Source organism: Nerophis ophidion, linkage group LG22 (assembly GCF_033978795.1).
Source record: "Nerophis ophidion isolate RoL-2023_Sa linkage group LG22, RoL_Noph_v1.0, whole genome shotgun sequence".
NCBI classification, from domain to species: domain Eukaryota; kingdom Metazoa; phylum Chordata; class Actinopteri; order Syngnathiformes; family Syngnathidae; genus Nerophis; species Nerophis ophidion.
The window spans coordinates 33,674,984-33,693,466 of record NC_084632.1 but is presented as its reverse complement, the minus strand read 5'-3'; the positions used below and the strand labels follow the sequence as shown (position 1 = coordinate 33,693,466).

Genomic DNA, 18,483 nt, shown 5'->3' with positions numbered 1-18,483 from the left:
CTATTCTCCCCTGTCCTGTCATGCAGTCCATAAAGACCCACACCTCCCACCACCAGTTTTTTCCCCTCGGCCATCAGGCACATGAACAAACACAAGATCTGATAGCTCAGTTACAGCTCAGTTTATTATCTATTCTGTATTGTATGTGTTTTAAGTTGCACGATTGCACCAAGAAAAATTCAGAGTTTGTGAACCCGTTCTCAAACAATGGCAATAAAAACTAGTCTGATTCTGATTTAGGTATAGCAACCACCAAAATAAACTAATGCGGTCTATTGTCCTCGTTTTACGTTTAGTTCTGCTCTTAATAGGCAAGTGATTGACCACAATGAAAAAGACTACAAATTTCCAGGGATCTGGGGGACGAAGGCCCCCGAAGCTCCTGGTTTTTCACCAATTTAACCTGCTAAAATTAACAAAGACAGCACAATTTGAAGAAAATATTTTAGTATTTAAAGACATGAAAACATAATTAATAGAACATACATACCCCAATTATCCTAATGAATCACTGTATATGGTTCAGTCCCAACAGTATTTAGTCACTAATATTTACATCTTGTGTTCATTTCACATCCACAGGTGTCACATTGATCAGTGTTATTTTCTACAGTTTATTTACAGTATTACCACATTACTTCATTTCACTTCACACATTTACTTGCTCGGAGAGCCCCAACACGAGCTTTCCTTGCAAATTTCTGAGCAGCCTGCATTTTCCTTTTGGTCTCTGCTTTTGTAGCTTCGTTTTTGTATATATGGGGTAAAAAAAAATTATCAGTGGTATAACAGGTTTGCCAAGATTTATTATTATACAAAATATATTTTAAAGTGAAGACTATTACATGATATATGCTATCAGAAAGTAGCATTAATTGTAAAATACATAACCACTAATAACAATTCACAGTTTTAATGTGTATGCCTAATTGCCTGCAAGTTTAGTTATAAATATAACAAAATACCAAATGTAAACATTTCATTCTTTTCGCCAAAATAGGATATGAATTTATGAAAAGAATTAAACATGTTTACTCATATTTGAAAATAGGAAATAATAATAATGTGAGGACACTAACATATTGCATTAAACAAGTGTGCAAATATTTACCTTCAAGATTGTTACACCTCTGACAATATTGTTTCAAGAGACTACATAAGAACTTAATATTACAAAATAGTATTATATGCAAATTTATTTCAAATAAATTGTTAACTGGAATCAATAATGCGACTCTTTGAATTTCTGTAATTTCATAATATATTTTCACGTGGCTTTTATTTTTAGAAAAAAACATTTATATTTCGCAAAGCTATAATAGGTTAATATTTAAAACAAACATGCGTATTTCGCAGGGAAATATTTTTTAGCTTACCTCTTTATTAACTACCCTGTCTGCAACTGAAGTGGGTTGTTTAGGTGGATCTTTCCTCTCGATGTCTACGGCAGTTGTCGATGTAAACAAAGGATGAAGTCCGTAAGGTTTGCTCACTTTCGGTTGACATCCAAAAGTACCAGCAAGTGAAAAGTTCGTTTTCCTTGCTTCAAGTTGTTTCATATGTTTTTGGCGTTTCACATGTACTTCCAAAGCTTTGAAACCTCGTGATCCATAGTCAATATTATCATGACACCACGTGCACAAAACTTTTCCGGGACGATCGATTTTCCGAATAAAATCGCCGAACAAAGTCGTTACTTCCTAGTATCAGTAATTTACCTTTCCTTCCAGTCCCATCGAAACTTATTTTTGACATGTTTATCAATTTCTTTTACTCGTGAAGCGTCCGTTCTCTTGGGAACCGACATGGTTTACATTTGGAAAATGGCGGTAATAACGTCATCATTCATAACAGATGTCCTGATTGGTCACAAGGAACATATCGACCAATCAACTACGGCGTAATATAATCTACGTCTCGATTACAAAAGACGAATCGGCAAGTAAACAAATCTTGACTTAGGGTCGGAAAAAAAACGGAAAAACGGAAGCTAATTTTTTTTTCCCTCAGAGATGAAAAAAGACGGAATTCCGACTTTAGACGGAAACATCACTTGCCTGTCTTAAACACTACTAATGTAGTAGAGAATAAACTCGATTGCATCACAGAAAGTTTCTCAAACAAATCAAACATTTAGGAACAGAACACAACAATATGAAATGTTCTGCTCAAACTCTACACTCGTCTCTTCCCTGACTATTAGTTAACACGTTAAAATATTATTGTTTTTTAACAAAAATAGCAGTCAGCAAAATACATGATCGCAACTGGACTGTTTGGTTTGTTTTAAAAGACGTTTTGCCGCTCATCCGAGTAGGCAGTATAGCTCGGTTGGTAGAGTGGCTGTGCCAGCAACTTGAGGGTTGCAGGTTCGATCCCCGCTTCCGCCCTCCTAGTCACTGCTGTTGTGTCCTTGGGCAAGACACTTTACCCACCTGCTCCCAGTGCCACCAACACTGGTTAAAATGTAACTTAGATATTGGGTTTCACTATGTAAAGCGCTTTGAGTCACTAGAGAAAAAGCGCTATTTTGATATAATTCACTTCACTTCACTTCATCAGTTTGTGCTCATAGACTTAGATTAGTCAGATCTAGTCTGGTGCCAAAACCTCAAATATGTAGACTCCAAAATACAGGAGATTGTGCCTGGGCAAGGATGGTTTCGCCCTATTGTAGAGAGAAAAACAAGTGTTTCATGCAAACGAGCAATCCTAACTGTCCAGAAGTAAAGCTTCAAGAGGTAGTCACCTGAAATGGTTTTCACTTCACAGGATTTACTTGAAAATCAGAGAGAATGCCAAGAGTGTGCAAAGCAGTAATCAGGGCAAAGGATGGCTATTTTGAAGAAACTAGAATATAAAACATGTTTTCAGTTACCGTATTTCCTTGAATTGCCGCCGGGGCGCTATTTAATTTAAAACCTCTTCTCACTCCTGCGCTTACCAAGGGCTTGCGGTAAAAGTAGGCATGCGGTGATTATTTTAAAACCTCTTCTCACTCCGGCACTTACCAAAGGCATGCAGTAAAAATTTGAGTGTGATGTAAGCTTGGACCTTAAATCCTACTGAATAGCTCTAAATCTTTTTCCCTTTACGCGATTTCAAATTACCGGTATTAAAATCAGCCTCCTCCATTTTGAAAATGATGACAGGGGAAGTGTCACTCGTGACGTCGCGATAATACTAAGCATGCTCTAATTATTTTGCGAAGCGAGTTTGACCCGGCAGTAATTAAAGGCAGGCGTATACTATATGCCCTGCGGCAATTCAAGGAATTAAGGTATTTCACCTTTTTTTTTTAAGTACATAACTCCACGTGTTCATTCACAGTTTCGATGACTTAAGTGACAATCTACAAAACCCAAAACCAGTTAAGTTGGCACATTGTGTAATTTGTAAATAAAAACAGAATACAATGATTTGCAAATCCTTTTGAAACTATATTCAATTCAATATACTGCAAAGACATTTCGCGATATTGCCATATTTTTGCTGAAAGGATTTAGTAGAGAACATCGACGATAAGTTCGCAACTTTTGGTCGCTAATAAAAAACCTTGCCTTTACCGGAAGTAGCAGACGATGACGCCACCGGTGTGAGGGCTCCTCACACCCTCACATTGTTTATAATGGGAGCCTTTAACAGAAAGCGCTATTCGGACCGAGAGAACGACAATTTCCCCATTATTTGAGCGAGGATGAAAGATTTGTGGCTGAGGATATTGATAGCGAAGGACTAGAAAACAAAAAACAAAAAAGAAAAGCCGATTGCATTGGGAGCGATTCAAGATGTTTTTAGACACATTTATTAGTATAATTCTGGGAAATCCCTTATCTTTCTATTGTGTTGCTAGTGTTTTAGTGAGTTAAATAGTACCTGATAGTCGGAGGAGTGTGTCCACGGGTGTGTTGACGCCAGTGTCTGAGTGAAGTCACGGCAGCTGCATGGACGGCGCAAGCTCCGCATATCTCCGGTAAGAGGCGACTTTTTACCACAATTTTCCCACCGAAACCTGCCGGTTGACAAGTGGTCAGGATCCATCTTCGCTTGACCGCTCTGATCCATAGTAAAGCTTCACCTCAGGGGAATTTTAAACAAGGAAACACCGTGTGTTTGTGTGGCTAAAGGCTAAAGCTTCCCAACTCCATCTTTCTACTTTGACTTCTCCATTATTAATTGAACAAATTGCAAAAGATTCAGCAACACAGATGTCCAGAATATTGTGTAATTGCGCGATGAAAAAAGACGACTTTTACCCGCGAGTAGTGCTGCGCTAATATGTCCCCTTCAACTCGAGACGTCTGGGGTCTCCGTTGTGAAGTGAAGTGAATTATATTTATATAGCGCTTTTCTCTAGTGACTCAAAACGCTTTACATAGTGAAACCCAATATATAAGTTACATTTAAACCAGTGTGGGTGGCACTGGGAGCAGGTGGGTAAAGTGTCTTGCCCAAGGACACAACGGCAGTGACTAGGATGGCAGAAGCGGGAATCGAACCTGCAACCCTCAAGTTGCTGACACGGCCGCTCTACCTACCGAGGTATACCGCCCACTTGAGCTACACCGTTGTGGTATGTTAGGCTTCATATTGCATCACACATTTTCAATGGGAGACAGGTCTACACTATAGGCAGGCCAGTCTAGTACCTCCACTCTTTTACTTTGAAGCCACGCTGTTGTAACATGTGGCTTGGCATTGTCATGTTGAAATAAGCAGGAGCGTCCATGATAACGTTGCTTGGATGGCAACATATGTTGCTACAAAACCTGTATGTACCTTTGAGTATTAATGGTGCCTTCACAGATGTGTAAGTTTCCCATGAATTGGGCACTAACACACCTCCATACCATCACAGATGGTATGGAGGTAGACTTTTTGCTTACTGTATAACAATCCGGATGTTTTTTTTCCTCTTTGGTCCGGAGAAAACTACATCCACCTTTTCCAAAAACAATTTGAAATCTAGACTTGTCAGACCATATAACACTTTTTCACTATGTATCAATCAATCAATCAATCAATCAATTATTTATTTACATAGCCCTAAATCACTAGTGTCTCAAAGGGCTGCACAAACCACAACACAAACCACTACGACATCCTCGGTAGGTCCCACATAAGGGCAAGGAAAACTCACACTCAGTGGGAGGTCAGTGACAATGATGACTATGAGAAACCTTGGAGAGGACCGCATATGTGGGCAGGACCGATAATCAGCATTTCCGTTTTTTTGGCGTTGAGTTGCAAAAAGTTAGCGGACATCCATTGTTTAATTTCATTAAGACACGCCTCCAGCTGACTACAATCCGGCGTGTTGGTCAGCTTTAGGGGCATGTAGAGTTGGGTGTCATCAGCATAACAGTGAAAGCTAACACCGTGTTTGCGTATGATGTCACCTAGCGGCAGCATGTATATGCTGAAGAGTGAAGGGCCAAGGACCAAACCCTGGGGAACTCCACACTTTACCTTAACATAGTCCGAGGTCACATTGTTATGGGAGACGCACTGCATCCTGTCAGTAAGATAAGAGTTAAACCAAGACAGGGCTGAATCTGACATACCAATTCGTGTATTTGATACGTTCTAATGAAATATTATGATCGACGGTATCGAAAGCAGCGCTAAGATCGAGAAGTAGCAATATAGATGACACATCAGAATCCATCGTTAGCAATAGATCACTAGTCATTTTTGCGAGGGCTGTCTCCGGGGAGTTATTTGCCCTGAAACCGGATTGAAAGGTTTCACATAGATTGTTAGAAGCTAAGTGTTCATTTAGCTGCTCTACAACAATTGTTTCGAGGATTTTTGAAATAAAGGGAAGGTGAGACACCGGTCGGTAGTTTACCATGAGGTCTGGATCGAGGTTATGTCTATTAAGGAGAGGATGAATAACCGCTTTTTTGAATGCTAGGGGAACAGTGCCAGAGGAAAGTGATAAGTTAGTAATATTTAGCACTGATGGACCTGATAATACAAAGAGCTCCTTGATAAGTTTCCCAGGAAGTGGGTCAAGTAAACATGGTTTGTTTTATTCCATTTACACGTTGTAACAATATTTTTAATATTATTTCCTCAAAACGAGAGAAACTATTTTGGAGGGCAGTGTCCGCCGTATATACAGTCGTATCTGTGTTAATAGAACCCAGTTGTAGCTTGAATCCGTTTTCTTTAATCTCCTTTCTAATCACTTCAATTTTCTTATTAAAGAATTTCATAAAGTCATCAGCTGAGTGGGTGGAGCTACTGGAAGGAGTCCCTTGTTGGGTTAGCGATGCTACCGCACTAAATACAAATTTAGGATCGTTTTTTTTAAGGTGGATGAGATTTGAGTAATATTTAGCTTTAGCTAAGGTAAGCATGCGTTTATAAGTTATTAAACTATCACTCCATGCTTGGACGGCGTGGCACGGTGGAAGAGTGGCCGTGCGCAACCCGAGGGTCCCTGGTTCAATCCCCACCTAGTACCAACCTCGTCACGCCCGATGTGTCCTTGAGCAAGACACTTCACCCTTGCTCCTAATGGGTTTATTAGTTTATTAGTTTATTAAGGATCCCCATTAGTCTACACCGCAGTGGAGACTATTCTTCCTGGGGTCCAGGCAAAAAACATCACACAACCACAGAACAAACGATTAAAATGCAGTACAACATGATCCAATAATAAATTGTCATAATACAAAAATAGCAACAACAAAGAACCAAAAAATACTAATAAATGTTGTTACATAATAATTTTCATACCAAAGATAAAAAATAGCAATATAAAAATAGATATACTGTATATATTTTTGCAAAAATAAAACAAAGAACCAATGGCCTAAAATATACACATTAGTGTACCAAAGACAAACAATAAGTGACGAAAAAGTATCATCCATCTATTTTCTGCTGCTTATCCCATAAGGTCAACCCAAGGCGTTAACCTTCATGGATGAAGGTTAACGCCTTGCATAGCAGCTCCCTCCATCACTGTGTGAATGTGTGTGTGAATGGGTGAATGTGGAAGTAGTCTCAAAGCACTTTGAGTACCTTGAAGGTAGAAAAGCGCTATACAAATACAACCCATTTATCATTTATTTATCATTTGATGGTGCACCTCAAGTTTAGTCGCGAGGCATTTGCGTTCAAGCTTTCTATATAATAATTTCTGAGCTCTAGTTTCTTCTGTAAACCATTGGGTACGCCTTTTTGCAGCCTTTTTTAACTTCAGCGGTGTTATACTATCAATGGTTTTGCGTAGGGCGTCGTTAAAGTTGTTAGTGGGGTTATCAATAGAGCCCACATACTTTGGGAATGGTGCCATTACCGAGGGCAGTAGGTCAGCAAGAGTTGTTGTTGTGGCAGCAGTAATGTTGCGGCTGCTATAGCAGTTATTATTACTATCAGTCCATCTAAGATAATTTTGAGCTCAGCGAGGCCTTGCTGCTTGTGCAGTGATTTCTCCAGATTTTCTGAACCTTTTGATGGTATTTCGGACCATAGACGGTGAAATCCCTTAATTCCTTGTAATAGCTGGTTGAGAAATGTTGTTCTTAAACAATTTGCTCAGGCATTTGTTCACAAAGTGGTGACCCTCGCCCCATCCTTTTTTGTGAATGACTGAGCATTTCATGGAAGCTGCTTTTATACCCAATCATGGCACACTCATATTCCCAATTAGCCTGTCCACCTGTGGGATGTTCAAAATAAGTGTTTGATGATCATTCCTAACTTCCTCAGTCTTTTTTGCCACTTTTGCCAGCTTTTTTGAAACATGTTGCAGACTTCAAATTCCAAATGAGCTATCCATCCATCCATCCATTTCCTACCGCTTGTCCCTTACAGGGTCGCGGGGGGCGCTGGCGCCTATCTCAGCTACAATCGGGCGGAAGGCGGGGTACACCCTGGACAAGTCGCCACCTCATCGCAGGGCCAACACAGATAGACAGAAAACATTCACACACTAGGGCTAATATTTGCTAAATATAAAGTTTTACAGTTGGAACGTTAAGTATCTTGTCTTTGCAATCCATTCAAGTTTATCAAGTTTATTGTTCTTCGGTCAATGGTCAACAAAGCAAAAAAACAGTTGTACATTCATAGATTGAAAATAAAAAGTTGTACATTCATAGATTGAAAATAAAAAATGTTACAGACCGAAAGGGTTTAGGCTGAACCTATATTCAATTGAATATAGGTTGAAAAGGATTTGCAAATCACTGTATTCTGTTTTTATTTACCATTTACACAACGTGACAACGTCACTGGTTTGGGGTTTTGTAAATGCGATACACTGTAATATTCAATATTCACTGTTTAAATGGCTGATAGATAATTGTTAAGTTACATTTCCTATAGTTAATGTTAAAATGTTTTCCTTTTTTCCATACATTAAATGTATTACACTACTCAAACATGAAAAAAAACATTCCAAAAATGTGGGTATGAAGCATACTATTGCTTGGATGAAAACAGATCCCACCCCAACCCACCCAGCACACCTCAACCTTTTTAGAATAAGTGTGGACACGAATTTGTTTTTGTTTTTTTCATTTTTTATACAAATATTTACATCTAAATAATGCACACGAGACAGCAGGCTGTGTGAGATCTCAGTGTGCATCTGTGTTAAGTGTGTGGTTTTCATTCTGGAGTTCTTTTTTTCTCCTGGGATATGAAAACATTCTTGTTGTTTCTTCAAATAAACAGCCAGATGTGCAAGTGAGGAGTGGGAGCAAACTCCCTGCAGAATCAGACTGAATTTAGTGGCTGGAAAACTGGACCTTCTTTTCCTAGAGAAATAGTGTGCAATCTCTGATCTCTTACTGCTGAAGTAAAGGATGGGTGAGGGTAAGTGTTACCAGTCTGTCCGGACATAGAAGATGTCAAGCACTCCTTTTTTATATTTTTGGCTTTCCTAGTTCTTAAATGTAGTTTTTGTCAGCCATCTATTCTAGTTTTGTAAAGGATATTGGGAGATATTATTATTATTAATCATTCCCTTCCAGAAAAAGACCACCGGCAAACATGGAGTAGTTGCAGGAGGAGGTGAGTCCCCTATAGGCCATTTGTGGACAGACTTATAGACATTTGTGGGAGAGGATGTGAGGTTTTGAGAAAATAACATTATATAATACAGGAGTAGTGACGAACAGTGTCCTTCATTTGAGTGAGGCATTGACATTGTTTTGTATTCACTTTAAATTTGTATGTTCTAATCAATGAACAGATTGTTCATCAGGAACATAAGAAAAATAAGGTACCAAATAACTTTCATCAGAAAGTTGTCTCCTTGTCTTCCTTGTCTAGGAAAAACAATTTGTTGTAAAACTGTTATCTTCGTTTTTGTCTGGAAAACCAGTTTGGAGAAAACTTTTAAATTTGATTTACCGCATTTTTCAGATTATAAGGTGCACCTAAAATCCTGTCATTTTCTCAAAACTTGACAGTGCACCTTATAACCCGGTGCACATAATGTACGGCAAAATTCTGGTTGTGCTTACATGGTACAATCATAAGTGTGACCAGTAGATGGTAGTCACACATAAAAGATGCGTGTTAACTACAAAACGACGGCTGTAAACAACATCAAAACTTTATATGCTCCATTGAGAATATAAACATTACACACAGCGCTCAAAAATCTGTCAACATGTTTTTAGTACAACTTCGGTAAGCTATGAAGCAGCACAGCTTGATGGATTTTGGGAGCATTAATCATACCAGTATGCTTCTGATTCTGATGAGTCATCTGTGTTGCTGCTCCTCAAACTTAGCGCTGCTTTCGATACCGTCGATCATAATATTTTATTAGAGCGTATCAAAACACGAGTTGGTATGTCGGACTTAGCCCTGTCTTGGTTTAACTCTTATTTTACTGACAGGGTACAGTGTGACCTCGTACTATTTTAAGGTTACGTGTGGAGTTCCCCAGGGTTAGGTCCTTGACGTCATACGCAAATACGGTATTAGATTTCACTGTTATGCTGATGACACCCAACTGTACATGCCCCTAAAGCTGACCAACACGCCGGACTGTAGTCAGCTGGAGGCGTGTCTTAATGAAATTAAACGATGGATGTCCGCTAATTTTTTGCAACTCAACGCCAGAAAAACGGAAATGCTGATTATCGGTCCTGCTAGACACCGACCTCTATTTAACAATACAACTGTAACATTTGACAACCAGATAATTAAACAAGGTGACTCGGTAGAGATCCTGGGTATTATCTTCGACCCAACTCTTTCCTTTGAGTCACACATTAAAAGCGTTACTAAAACGGCCTTCTTTCATCTCCGTAATATTGCTAAAATTCACTCCATTTTGTCCACTAACGACGCTGAGATCAGTATCAATGCGTTTGTTACATCTCGTCTCGATTACTGTATCATTTTCGGGTCTCCCCATGTCTAGCATTAAACGATTACAGTTGGTACAAAATGCGGCTGCTAGACTTTTGACAACAAGAATGTTTGATCATATTACGCCTGTACTGGCTCACCTGCACTGGCTTCCTGTGCACTTAAGATGTGACTTTAAGGTTTTACTACTTACGTATAAAATACTACACGGTCTAGTTCCATCCTATCTTGCCGATTGTATCGTACCACATGTCCCGGCAAGAAATCTGCGTTCAAAGGACCCAGGCTTATAAGTGATTCCTAAAGCCCAAAAAAAGTCTGCGGGCTATGGAGCGTTTTCCGTTCGGGCTCCGGTACTCTGGAATGCCCTCCCGGTAACAGTTCGAGATGCTACCTCAGTAGAAGGATTTAAGTCTCATCTTAAAACTTATTTGTATACTCTAGCCTTTAAATAGACCCCCTTTTTAGACCAATTGATCTGCCGTTTCTTTTCCTTTTCTCCTATGTCCCCCCCTCCCTTGTGGAGGGGGTCCGGTCCGGTGGCCATGGATGAAGTACTGGCTGTCCAAAATCGGGACCCAGGATGGACCGCTCGTCCAGAGTCGGGACCAAAGATGGACCGCTCGCCTGTGTATCGGTTGGGGACATCTCTGCGCTGCTGATCCGCCTCCGCTTGGGATGGTTCCCTGCTGGCTCCACTTTGGATGAGACTCTCGCTACTATATTGGTTCCACTTTGGACTTTATTCTCACGGTTACGTTAGATCCACTATGGATTAGAACTTCACAATATCATGTTAGATCCGCTCGACATCCATTGCTTTCGGTCCCCTGGGGGGAGGTTGCCCACATATGTGGTCCTCTCCAAGGTTTCTCATAGTCATCATGGTCGACAGCCCGCTGGGGTGAGTTTTTCCTTGTCCTTATGAGGGCCCTACCGAGGATGTCGTTGTGGTTTGTGCTGCCCTTTGAGGCACTTGTGATTTAGGACTATATAAATAAACATTGATTGATTGATTGATTAAATCCAGTTTAAGACCAACCCTTTGATTCCATACTGTTCTAATTTTTCTATTAAAATACTGAGATTAATTGTGTCAACTGCTTTAGTTAGATCCATATTGGATTTTATTTTGATGTAGCATAGATTTGCTGTGAGCAGAGGATAAATGATTTTTTTCATTGATTGATTGAAACTTTTATCAGTAGATTGCACAGTACAGTACATACGCCGTACAATTGACCACTAAATGGAAACACCCGAATAAGTTTTTCAACTTTTTTAAGTCGGGGTCCATGTTAATCAATTCATGGTACAAATATGTACTATCAGCATAATACAGTCATCACACAAGTTAATCACCAGAGTATATACATTGAATTATTTACATTATATACAATCCGGGGGGTGGGATGTGGGGGGAAGGGGTGGTAGTTTTGGTTGATATCAGCACTTCAGTCATCAAAAATTGCATCATCAGAGAAATGGACATTGAAACAGTGTAGGTCTGACTTCGTAGGATATGTACAGCAAGTAGTGGACATAGAGAGATCAGAAAGCATAAGAACAAGTATATATAAAATTGATTATTTACATTTGTTATTTACAATCCGGGGAGGTGGGATGTGGAGGGGAGAGGGTGTTGGTTTAGGGTTGAAGTTGCCTGGAGGTATTCTTTTAGTGCGGTTTTGAAGGAGGATAGAGATTCACAGTTTTTTACAGCTGTTGGGAGTGCATTCCACTTTGACGTGGCATAGAAGGAAAATGAGTAAGACCTTTGTTGGATCGGAATCTGGGTTTAACATGGTTTGTGGAGCTCCCCCTGGTGTTGTGGTTATGGCGGTCAATTACGTTAAGGAAGTAGTTTGACATGTACTGTACTTCAGTATCAGGGAGGTGTAGCAGATTTTATAGACTAGGCTCAGAGCAAGTTGTTTTACTCTGTCCTCCACCCTGAGCCAGCCCACTTTGGAGCAGTGGGTAGGAGTGCGGTGTGATCTGGGGTGGAGGTCTAGAAGTAACCTGACGAGCTTGTTGTGGGATGTTTGAGGGTTTTGGAGGTGCTGGGGTACCAGGAGGTGCAGGCGCAATCGAAGAAGGGTTGAATGACAGTTCCCGCTAGAATCTTCATGGTGCTTTTGTTGACCAGAGAGGAGATATGTAGAGAAATGTTGTCTGTTGGTTGACCTTTTTGATTACCTTGGTTAACATTGTATCACAGGAAAGATTAGCCTCTAGAATGGAACCTAGGTAGGTGACCTCATCTTTCCTGGTGATAACAATGTCCCTCACTTTATTAGTGAAGTCACTGACTTTCTTAAGTTTGATGTGGGACCCAAATAGGATGGATTCCGTTTTACCTAAGTGTATGGATAGCTTGTTCTCAGCGAGCCAGGTGCAAATACTACACAGTTCAGCACTGAGGATTGTTTCCACCTGTGACTTGTCCTTGCTGGATACCAGCAGGCCCTAATAGTGGGGGGACGCGGTGCCGTTCACCTCCACCACCTGTTTCTTCCCCTCCAAGTAAGATTGCATCCAGCTCGATGAGGTTTTATCAAATCCGATTGCTCTGAGCTTATCCAACATTATAGCGTGGTTAACGGTGTCAAAGGCCTTCTGAATGTCCAGCATGACCATGCTGCAGTATTTGCCCGCGTCCACCTCATGTTTGATGTGGTCGGTCAGATAGAAAGGCATGTTTCAGTAGAGTGGTTAGTTCTGAAACCGGATTGGAATTTGTACATTAGTTTTTTAGTGGCAAGGTAACTATCGACCTGTTCATAAACTATGTTTTCCATTACTTACAAAATGGAACAGAGAATAGAAACAGTTCGGTAGTTGCCAGCTTCTAATTGGCTTCCTTTTTTATAAAGGGGGGTTACTCTTCCTATCTTGAAATCCTTGGATACTTGGCCTTGTTTGATTGAGAGGCTTATTATGTGTGTGATGATTGGGGCGATGGTGGTGGCAGAGTCCCTGAGGAATCTGGAGGGGATATTGTCAAGGCCGGTGGCCTTGTTTAGGTGGAGCGCGCTCAATTTTTTAAGCACCTTGACAGATGAGACCCTTTCTAATTTGAAATTGTTGTTGGATACTGCTAGCTTTCTGTAGTAGGCTTTAATGTGTTCTACACCAAAGCGACCAGAGTGGTGGGACAGCATGTTGACTAGAGTTGTGGCCATGCTGGTGAAAAAGGTGTTAAGTCTGTTTGCTACCTCAATTTTGTCTGTAATGAGGGAGTCGCCCTCCTGGATGTTGATGTTGGTGAGTCTGGTTTTAAGTTTCTGGCTGCAGCCAGAAAGCTGGTTGTTGAGGAAAGTGAGCTGTGAGCACCTTCAGGGATGGGTAACAATGATGGTACTTTTATAGGCACTGACTGAATTCCATCAATAACACCGGATATTGATTCACATAAAATCAAATGGTGCCATGTTTCGATACCTTTATTGCACGAGCACTCTTCTGGTTGCGGTGCTCTGCTGGCTACTTGTGCTACTGCACTTTTTAATGCCTGCATATTGTCTGAAAAGATGTATAAAGTCAGGAACCTCACTCTGTACTTTAGAGCATTTTATTGTATATTAAAATAACAAATATTGTGGTCATTTGATTATTTGAATCAGCCATGTAACGTGAAGTGAAGTGAAGTGAATTACATTTATATAGCGCTTTTCTCTAGTGACTCAAAGCGCTTTACATAGTGAAACCCAATATCTAAGTTACATTTAAACCAGTGTGGGTGGCACCGGGAGCAGGTGGGTAAAGTGTCTTGCCCAAGGACACAATGGCAGTGACTAGGATGGCGGAAGCGGGAATCGAACCTGCAACCCTCAAGTTGCTGGCACAGCCACTCTACCAACCGAGCTATGCCGCCCCGTCTTATGTTAATAGGTTTTTGACCGGCGGAATACAGGTGTGGCTACAGTCTGCATGTGTCATGTGCTCATGTCATCCAAGGAATGTTCAGAGAGTTGTGTGTTTGCCAGGTATTTTAAAAAACATAAAGGTTTGAGCGTAACATTTCACAAAAAAGGATAAGGACAATATGTAATAGGTTGCTTATGATGTCACAACTGTTGTTCTTCTTTGCAACTTAATTGACATGATGGTCAAGCTGCTTGACCAAGTGAGTGTAGAGTTTGAGCAGAAAATGCTGTATTGTGGTTTTAATCATTCAAATAGAGAGATATAAATGAGCTTTCACTAAAGTCCCAAAACAAGTGGTTCATTAAGGTAATAAAGTGAGGGAAACAATTTTAGTGCGTTGAAGGAAATAGCTCCTAAACATATTTCTTTCATCATCTTGTGTAATACAATGAGACCATGTTTGTGTTTACAGCAATAACTTTGTAAAATGTTTTGTTTGAACATTTTATTTGTTTGAGAAACTTTCTGTGATGCAATCGAGTTTATTATCTACAATATTAGTAGTATTTGAGAGAAGAACTAAATGTAAGAAAATGTGCCTAAATATAACTACAAAGACCTGGTTGTGCAAATAAACTAACACCATGGTAAGTCCTAGCAATAAATATTGTGATTGTTGGTCTAATCCACCGTATTTTCACAGTCGATTTTCGTAACAAAAACTAAAAGCATAGTTGTTGCTGCGTAGGTAAGACAATTGTTTTATTCAATACAGATGAACACATTATAACGTCTTTGGTGTTATTCGTGAGCACCAAGAAAAATATATTTAATAATAATAATACAGTAGATGAATACATTTCTTGTAGGCTCAACACCATACTGAATCTTAATATCTCTAGCAAACATTGCTGAACAACAGGGACATCTGTAGCTAAATAATTTAAGTCTAAATAATTAGACAAAATATGAACTTCACATAATAAAAACAACTGCAGACATGAACTGATGAGGACACTAATACACACCCCGTTTCCATATGAGTAGGAAAATGTTGTTAAATGTAGATATAAACGAAATACAATGATTTGCAAATCATTTTCAACCCATATTCAGTTGAATATGCGACAAAGACAACATATTTGATGTTCAAACTCAAATTTTTTTTTTTTTGCAAATAATCATTAACTTTAGAATTTGATGCCAGCAACACGTGATAAAGAAATTGCAAAAGGTGGCAATAAATACTGATAACGTTGAGGAATGCTCTTTAAACACTTGATTGGAACATCCCACAGGTGTACAGGCTAAATGGGAACAGGTGGGTGCCATGATTGGGTAAAAAAACAGCTTCCTAAAAAATAGTCAGTCTATCCCAAGAAAAGATGGCGCGGGGTACACTCTTTGTCCACAACTGCGTGAGCAAATAGTCAAAACAGTTTAAGGACAACATTTTTCAAAGTGCAATTGCAATAAATTTGGGGATTTCAACATCTACTGTCCATGATATCATCAAAAGGTTCAGAGAAGGTTCAGAGAATCTGGAGAAATCACTCCAATCACTTTCAACTTGTATTCAATTGAAAAGACTGCAAAGACAAGATACTTAACGTTCGAACTGATAACCTTTTGTTATTTTTTGCAAATATTAGCTCATTTGGAATTTGATGCCTGCAACATGTTTCAAAAAAGCTTGCACAAGTGGGAAAAAAGACTGAGAAAGTTGAGGAATGCTCATCAAAAACTTATTCGAAACATCCCACAGGTGAAGAGGCTAATTGGGAAAAGGTGTGTGCCATGATTGGGTATAAAAGCAGCTTCCCTGAAATGGTCTGTCATTCACAAAAAAGGATGGGGCGAGGGTCACCACTTTGTGAAAAAAATACGTGAGCAAATTGTTGAACGGTTTAAGAACATTTCTCAACGAGTTATAGCAAGGAATTTAGGGATTTTACCATCTACGGTTCGTAAGAACATTAAAAGGTTCAGAGAATATGTAGAAATCATTGCACGTACGCCATGATAATACAGACCTTCCATCCTTTAGATGGACTGATGCATTGTGTAAAAGTGCTCTGTGGTATGACGAGTCCACATTTCAAATTGTTTTCGTAAACTCTTGACGTTGTGTCCTCCGGAACAAAGAGGAAAATAACCATTCCGCATTGTTATAGGCGAAAAGTTAAAAAGCCATAATTTGTGATGTGTGGGGGTGTATTAGTGCCCAAGGCATGAGTAACTTACACATTTGTGAAGGCACTATTAATGCTGAACGGTCCATATAGGTTTTGGAGCAACATATGTTGTCATCCGAGCAAGGTTATCGTGGACACCCCTGCTTACTTCAGCAAGACAATGCTAAGACATGTGTTACAACAGTGTGGCTTCATAGTAAAAGAGTGCATGTACTGGACTGGCCTGCCTGTAGTCCAGATCGGTCTACCATTCAAAATGTGTGGCGCAATATGAAGCCTTAAATACCACAACAAAGACCCCGGACTGTTGAACAACTTAAGCTGTAAACCAAGCAAGAACGGGAAATAATTCCACTAAAAAATTGGTCTCTTCAGTTCCCAAACGTTTACTGAGTGTTGTTAAAAGGAAAAGCCATGTAACACAGTGGTAAAAATGCCCCTGTGCCAACTTTTTTGCAATGTGTTGCTGCCATTAAATTCTAATATGATTGTTTAAAAAAAAATAATAAGTTTATCGGTTCAAACTCTTTTCAATTGAATATAAGTTGAAAAGGATTTGCATATCACTGTACTATGTTTTTATTTAAGAATTACACAACGAGCCAACTTCATTGGTTTTGGGGCTTATAGTATATGAATAAATATTTTGATTTTAAAGTAAAAGCTATTGTTGAAAGACCGCAATTGACGCTGTGGCTTATTTGCTTACATGTGAGTTGAAAAATAAAGCTCCCGTAGAACAATGCTGATGTCTGTTTCTCCTGTACTTAACAGCCATAAAATGATTAAAACCCTCCCAAATATATAGAACTATGTACATCCATTCATACGTTATATTACTTTCAGTTACTTTAACGTAAATAACACACATTTATAAGGTGTTGCGACTTCCTCCCGGTCAACTTTCAAATGATTTTACTACTAAGTAGTAGAATAGTAGTAGTAGAAAATAGTAGTAATTTTTGTTTAGTTTGAGTGCACTACAGACTTTGTATTGTAGGAAATAAACAAGAATAATGAAATGGTTTAAATATTTAGTTGCTATTGTTACACTGACTTCAAGTTTTTTTAGTTACTGATTATAATTGTGATTAAAATTGAAACGAAAAATCATCCATTTTTTATATTTCAAGTAAAAAGTATCAGTATCGATATTGGTAGAGCCAATACTGCTCCAGTAACTACATACTATTGGATAGATACTCAAATTTATGAAAAGATCTACTTCCAGTTCGCATTCCCAAAAGTAAGCGATTTTATGGTTCTTTTTTTTTTTTTTTTTTATATCTCATAGTCAATAGCACTGACCATGAATTAAAAATACAACATAGAGTTATCGTTCTTGCCGGACCATAGGGCATACCAGATTATAAGGCGCACTGCCGATGAGCGGATATAGTCAGGTCTAATTTAATACAAATAGGGTGCATTAGAGGGGTCATAGAATTATTTTTTTTTCTAAATTGAAAACATCTCCTTGTGGTCTACATTACATGTGATGGTGGTTATTTGGTCACACCGGTCGTTCCTCATTTTCTATTGTCGTTACAGTGAAGTATGCTCCATTGTGTAACAGGGTTTTTCATCGTGGTTGTCTTCACTTGTTTTGTTTTTTTTGCTGCTGACTTGTCCTTTAATCTTTTCACTCCTGTCATGAATCTTCATCTCTCCACTTCTTTTAGCCTTGTACATGTGTGTGCCTACTACTTTGACTAAGCAGAAAAAAAGAGCCTGTTGAGTAGATTAAACATTGCTACTATCTAGCTGCAGACTTGTGTATTGTTCTGACATAAATATTAAAGTATCTCTCATGATGGTCGCAATGCTGAACCTCACTGCAACCAAAAGGGGGTCTTGACCCACTATTTGAGAAACACTGCCATAATTAAACAGAGAGAAAAGTGGCAGAAACAATACAATTGAAAAAAAAAAAAGATCTTATTTCAAACCGATCTCCTTTAGTGTTTTTGAAAGATGGTATTTATACACATGAATCACATATAACGTTGACAACTGGACACTGGAGTGATCAATTGACACATTCTTGGGGTTGTAAAACACCATCAGTTTG

At 39.2% G+C, this 18,483-nt stretch overlaps 1 protein-coding gene across 1 annotated transcript in view; it reads right to left on the bottom strand.

Moving 5' to 3' along the window:
* The window catches only part of gmds (GDP-mannose 4,6-dehydratase), a 180,878-nt gene that overhangs the window by 100,648 nt on the left and 61,747 nt on the right, over positions 1 to 18,483 (bottom strand). The window lies entirely within an intron of this gene.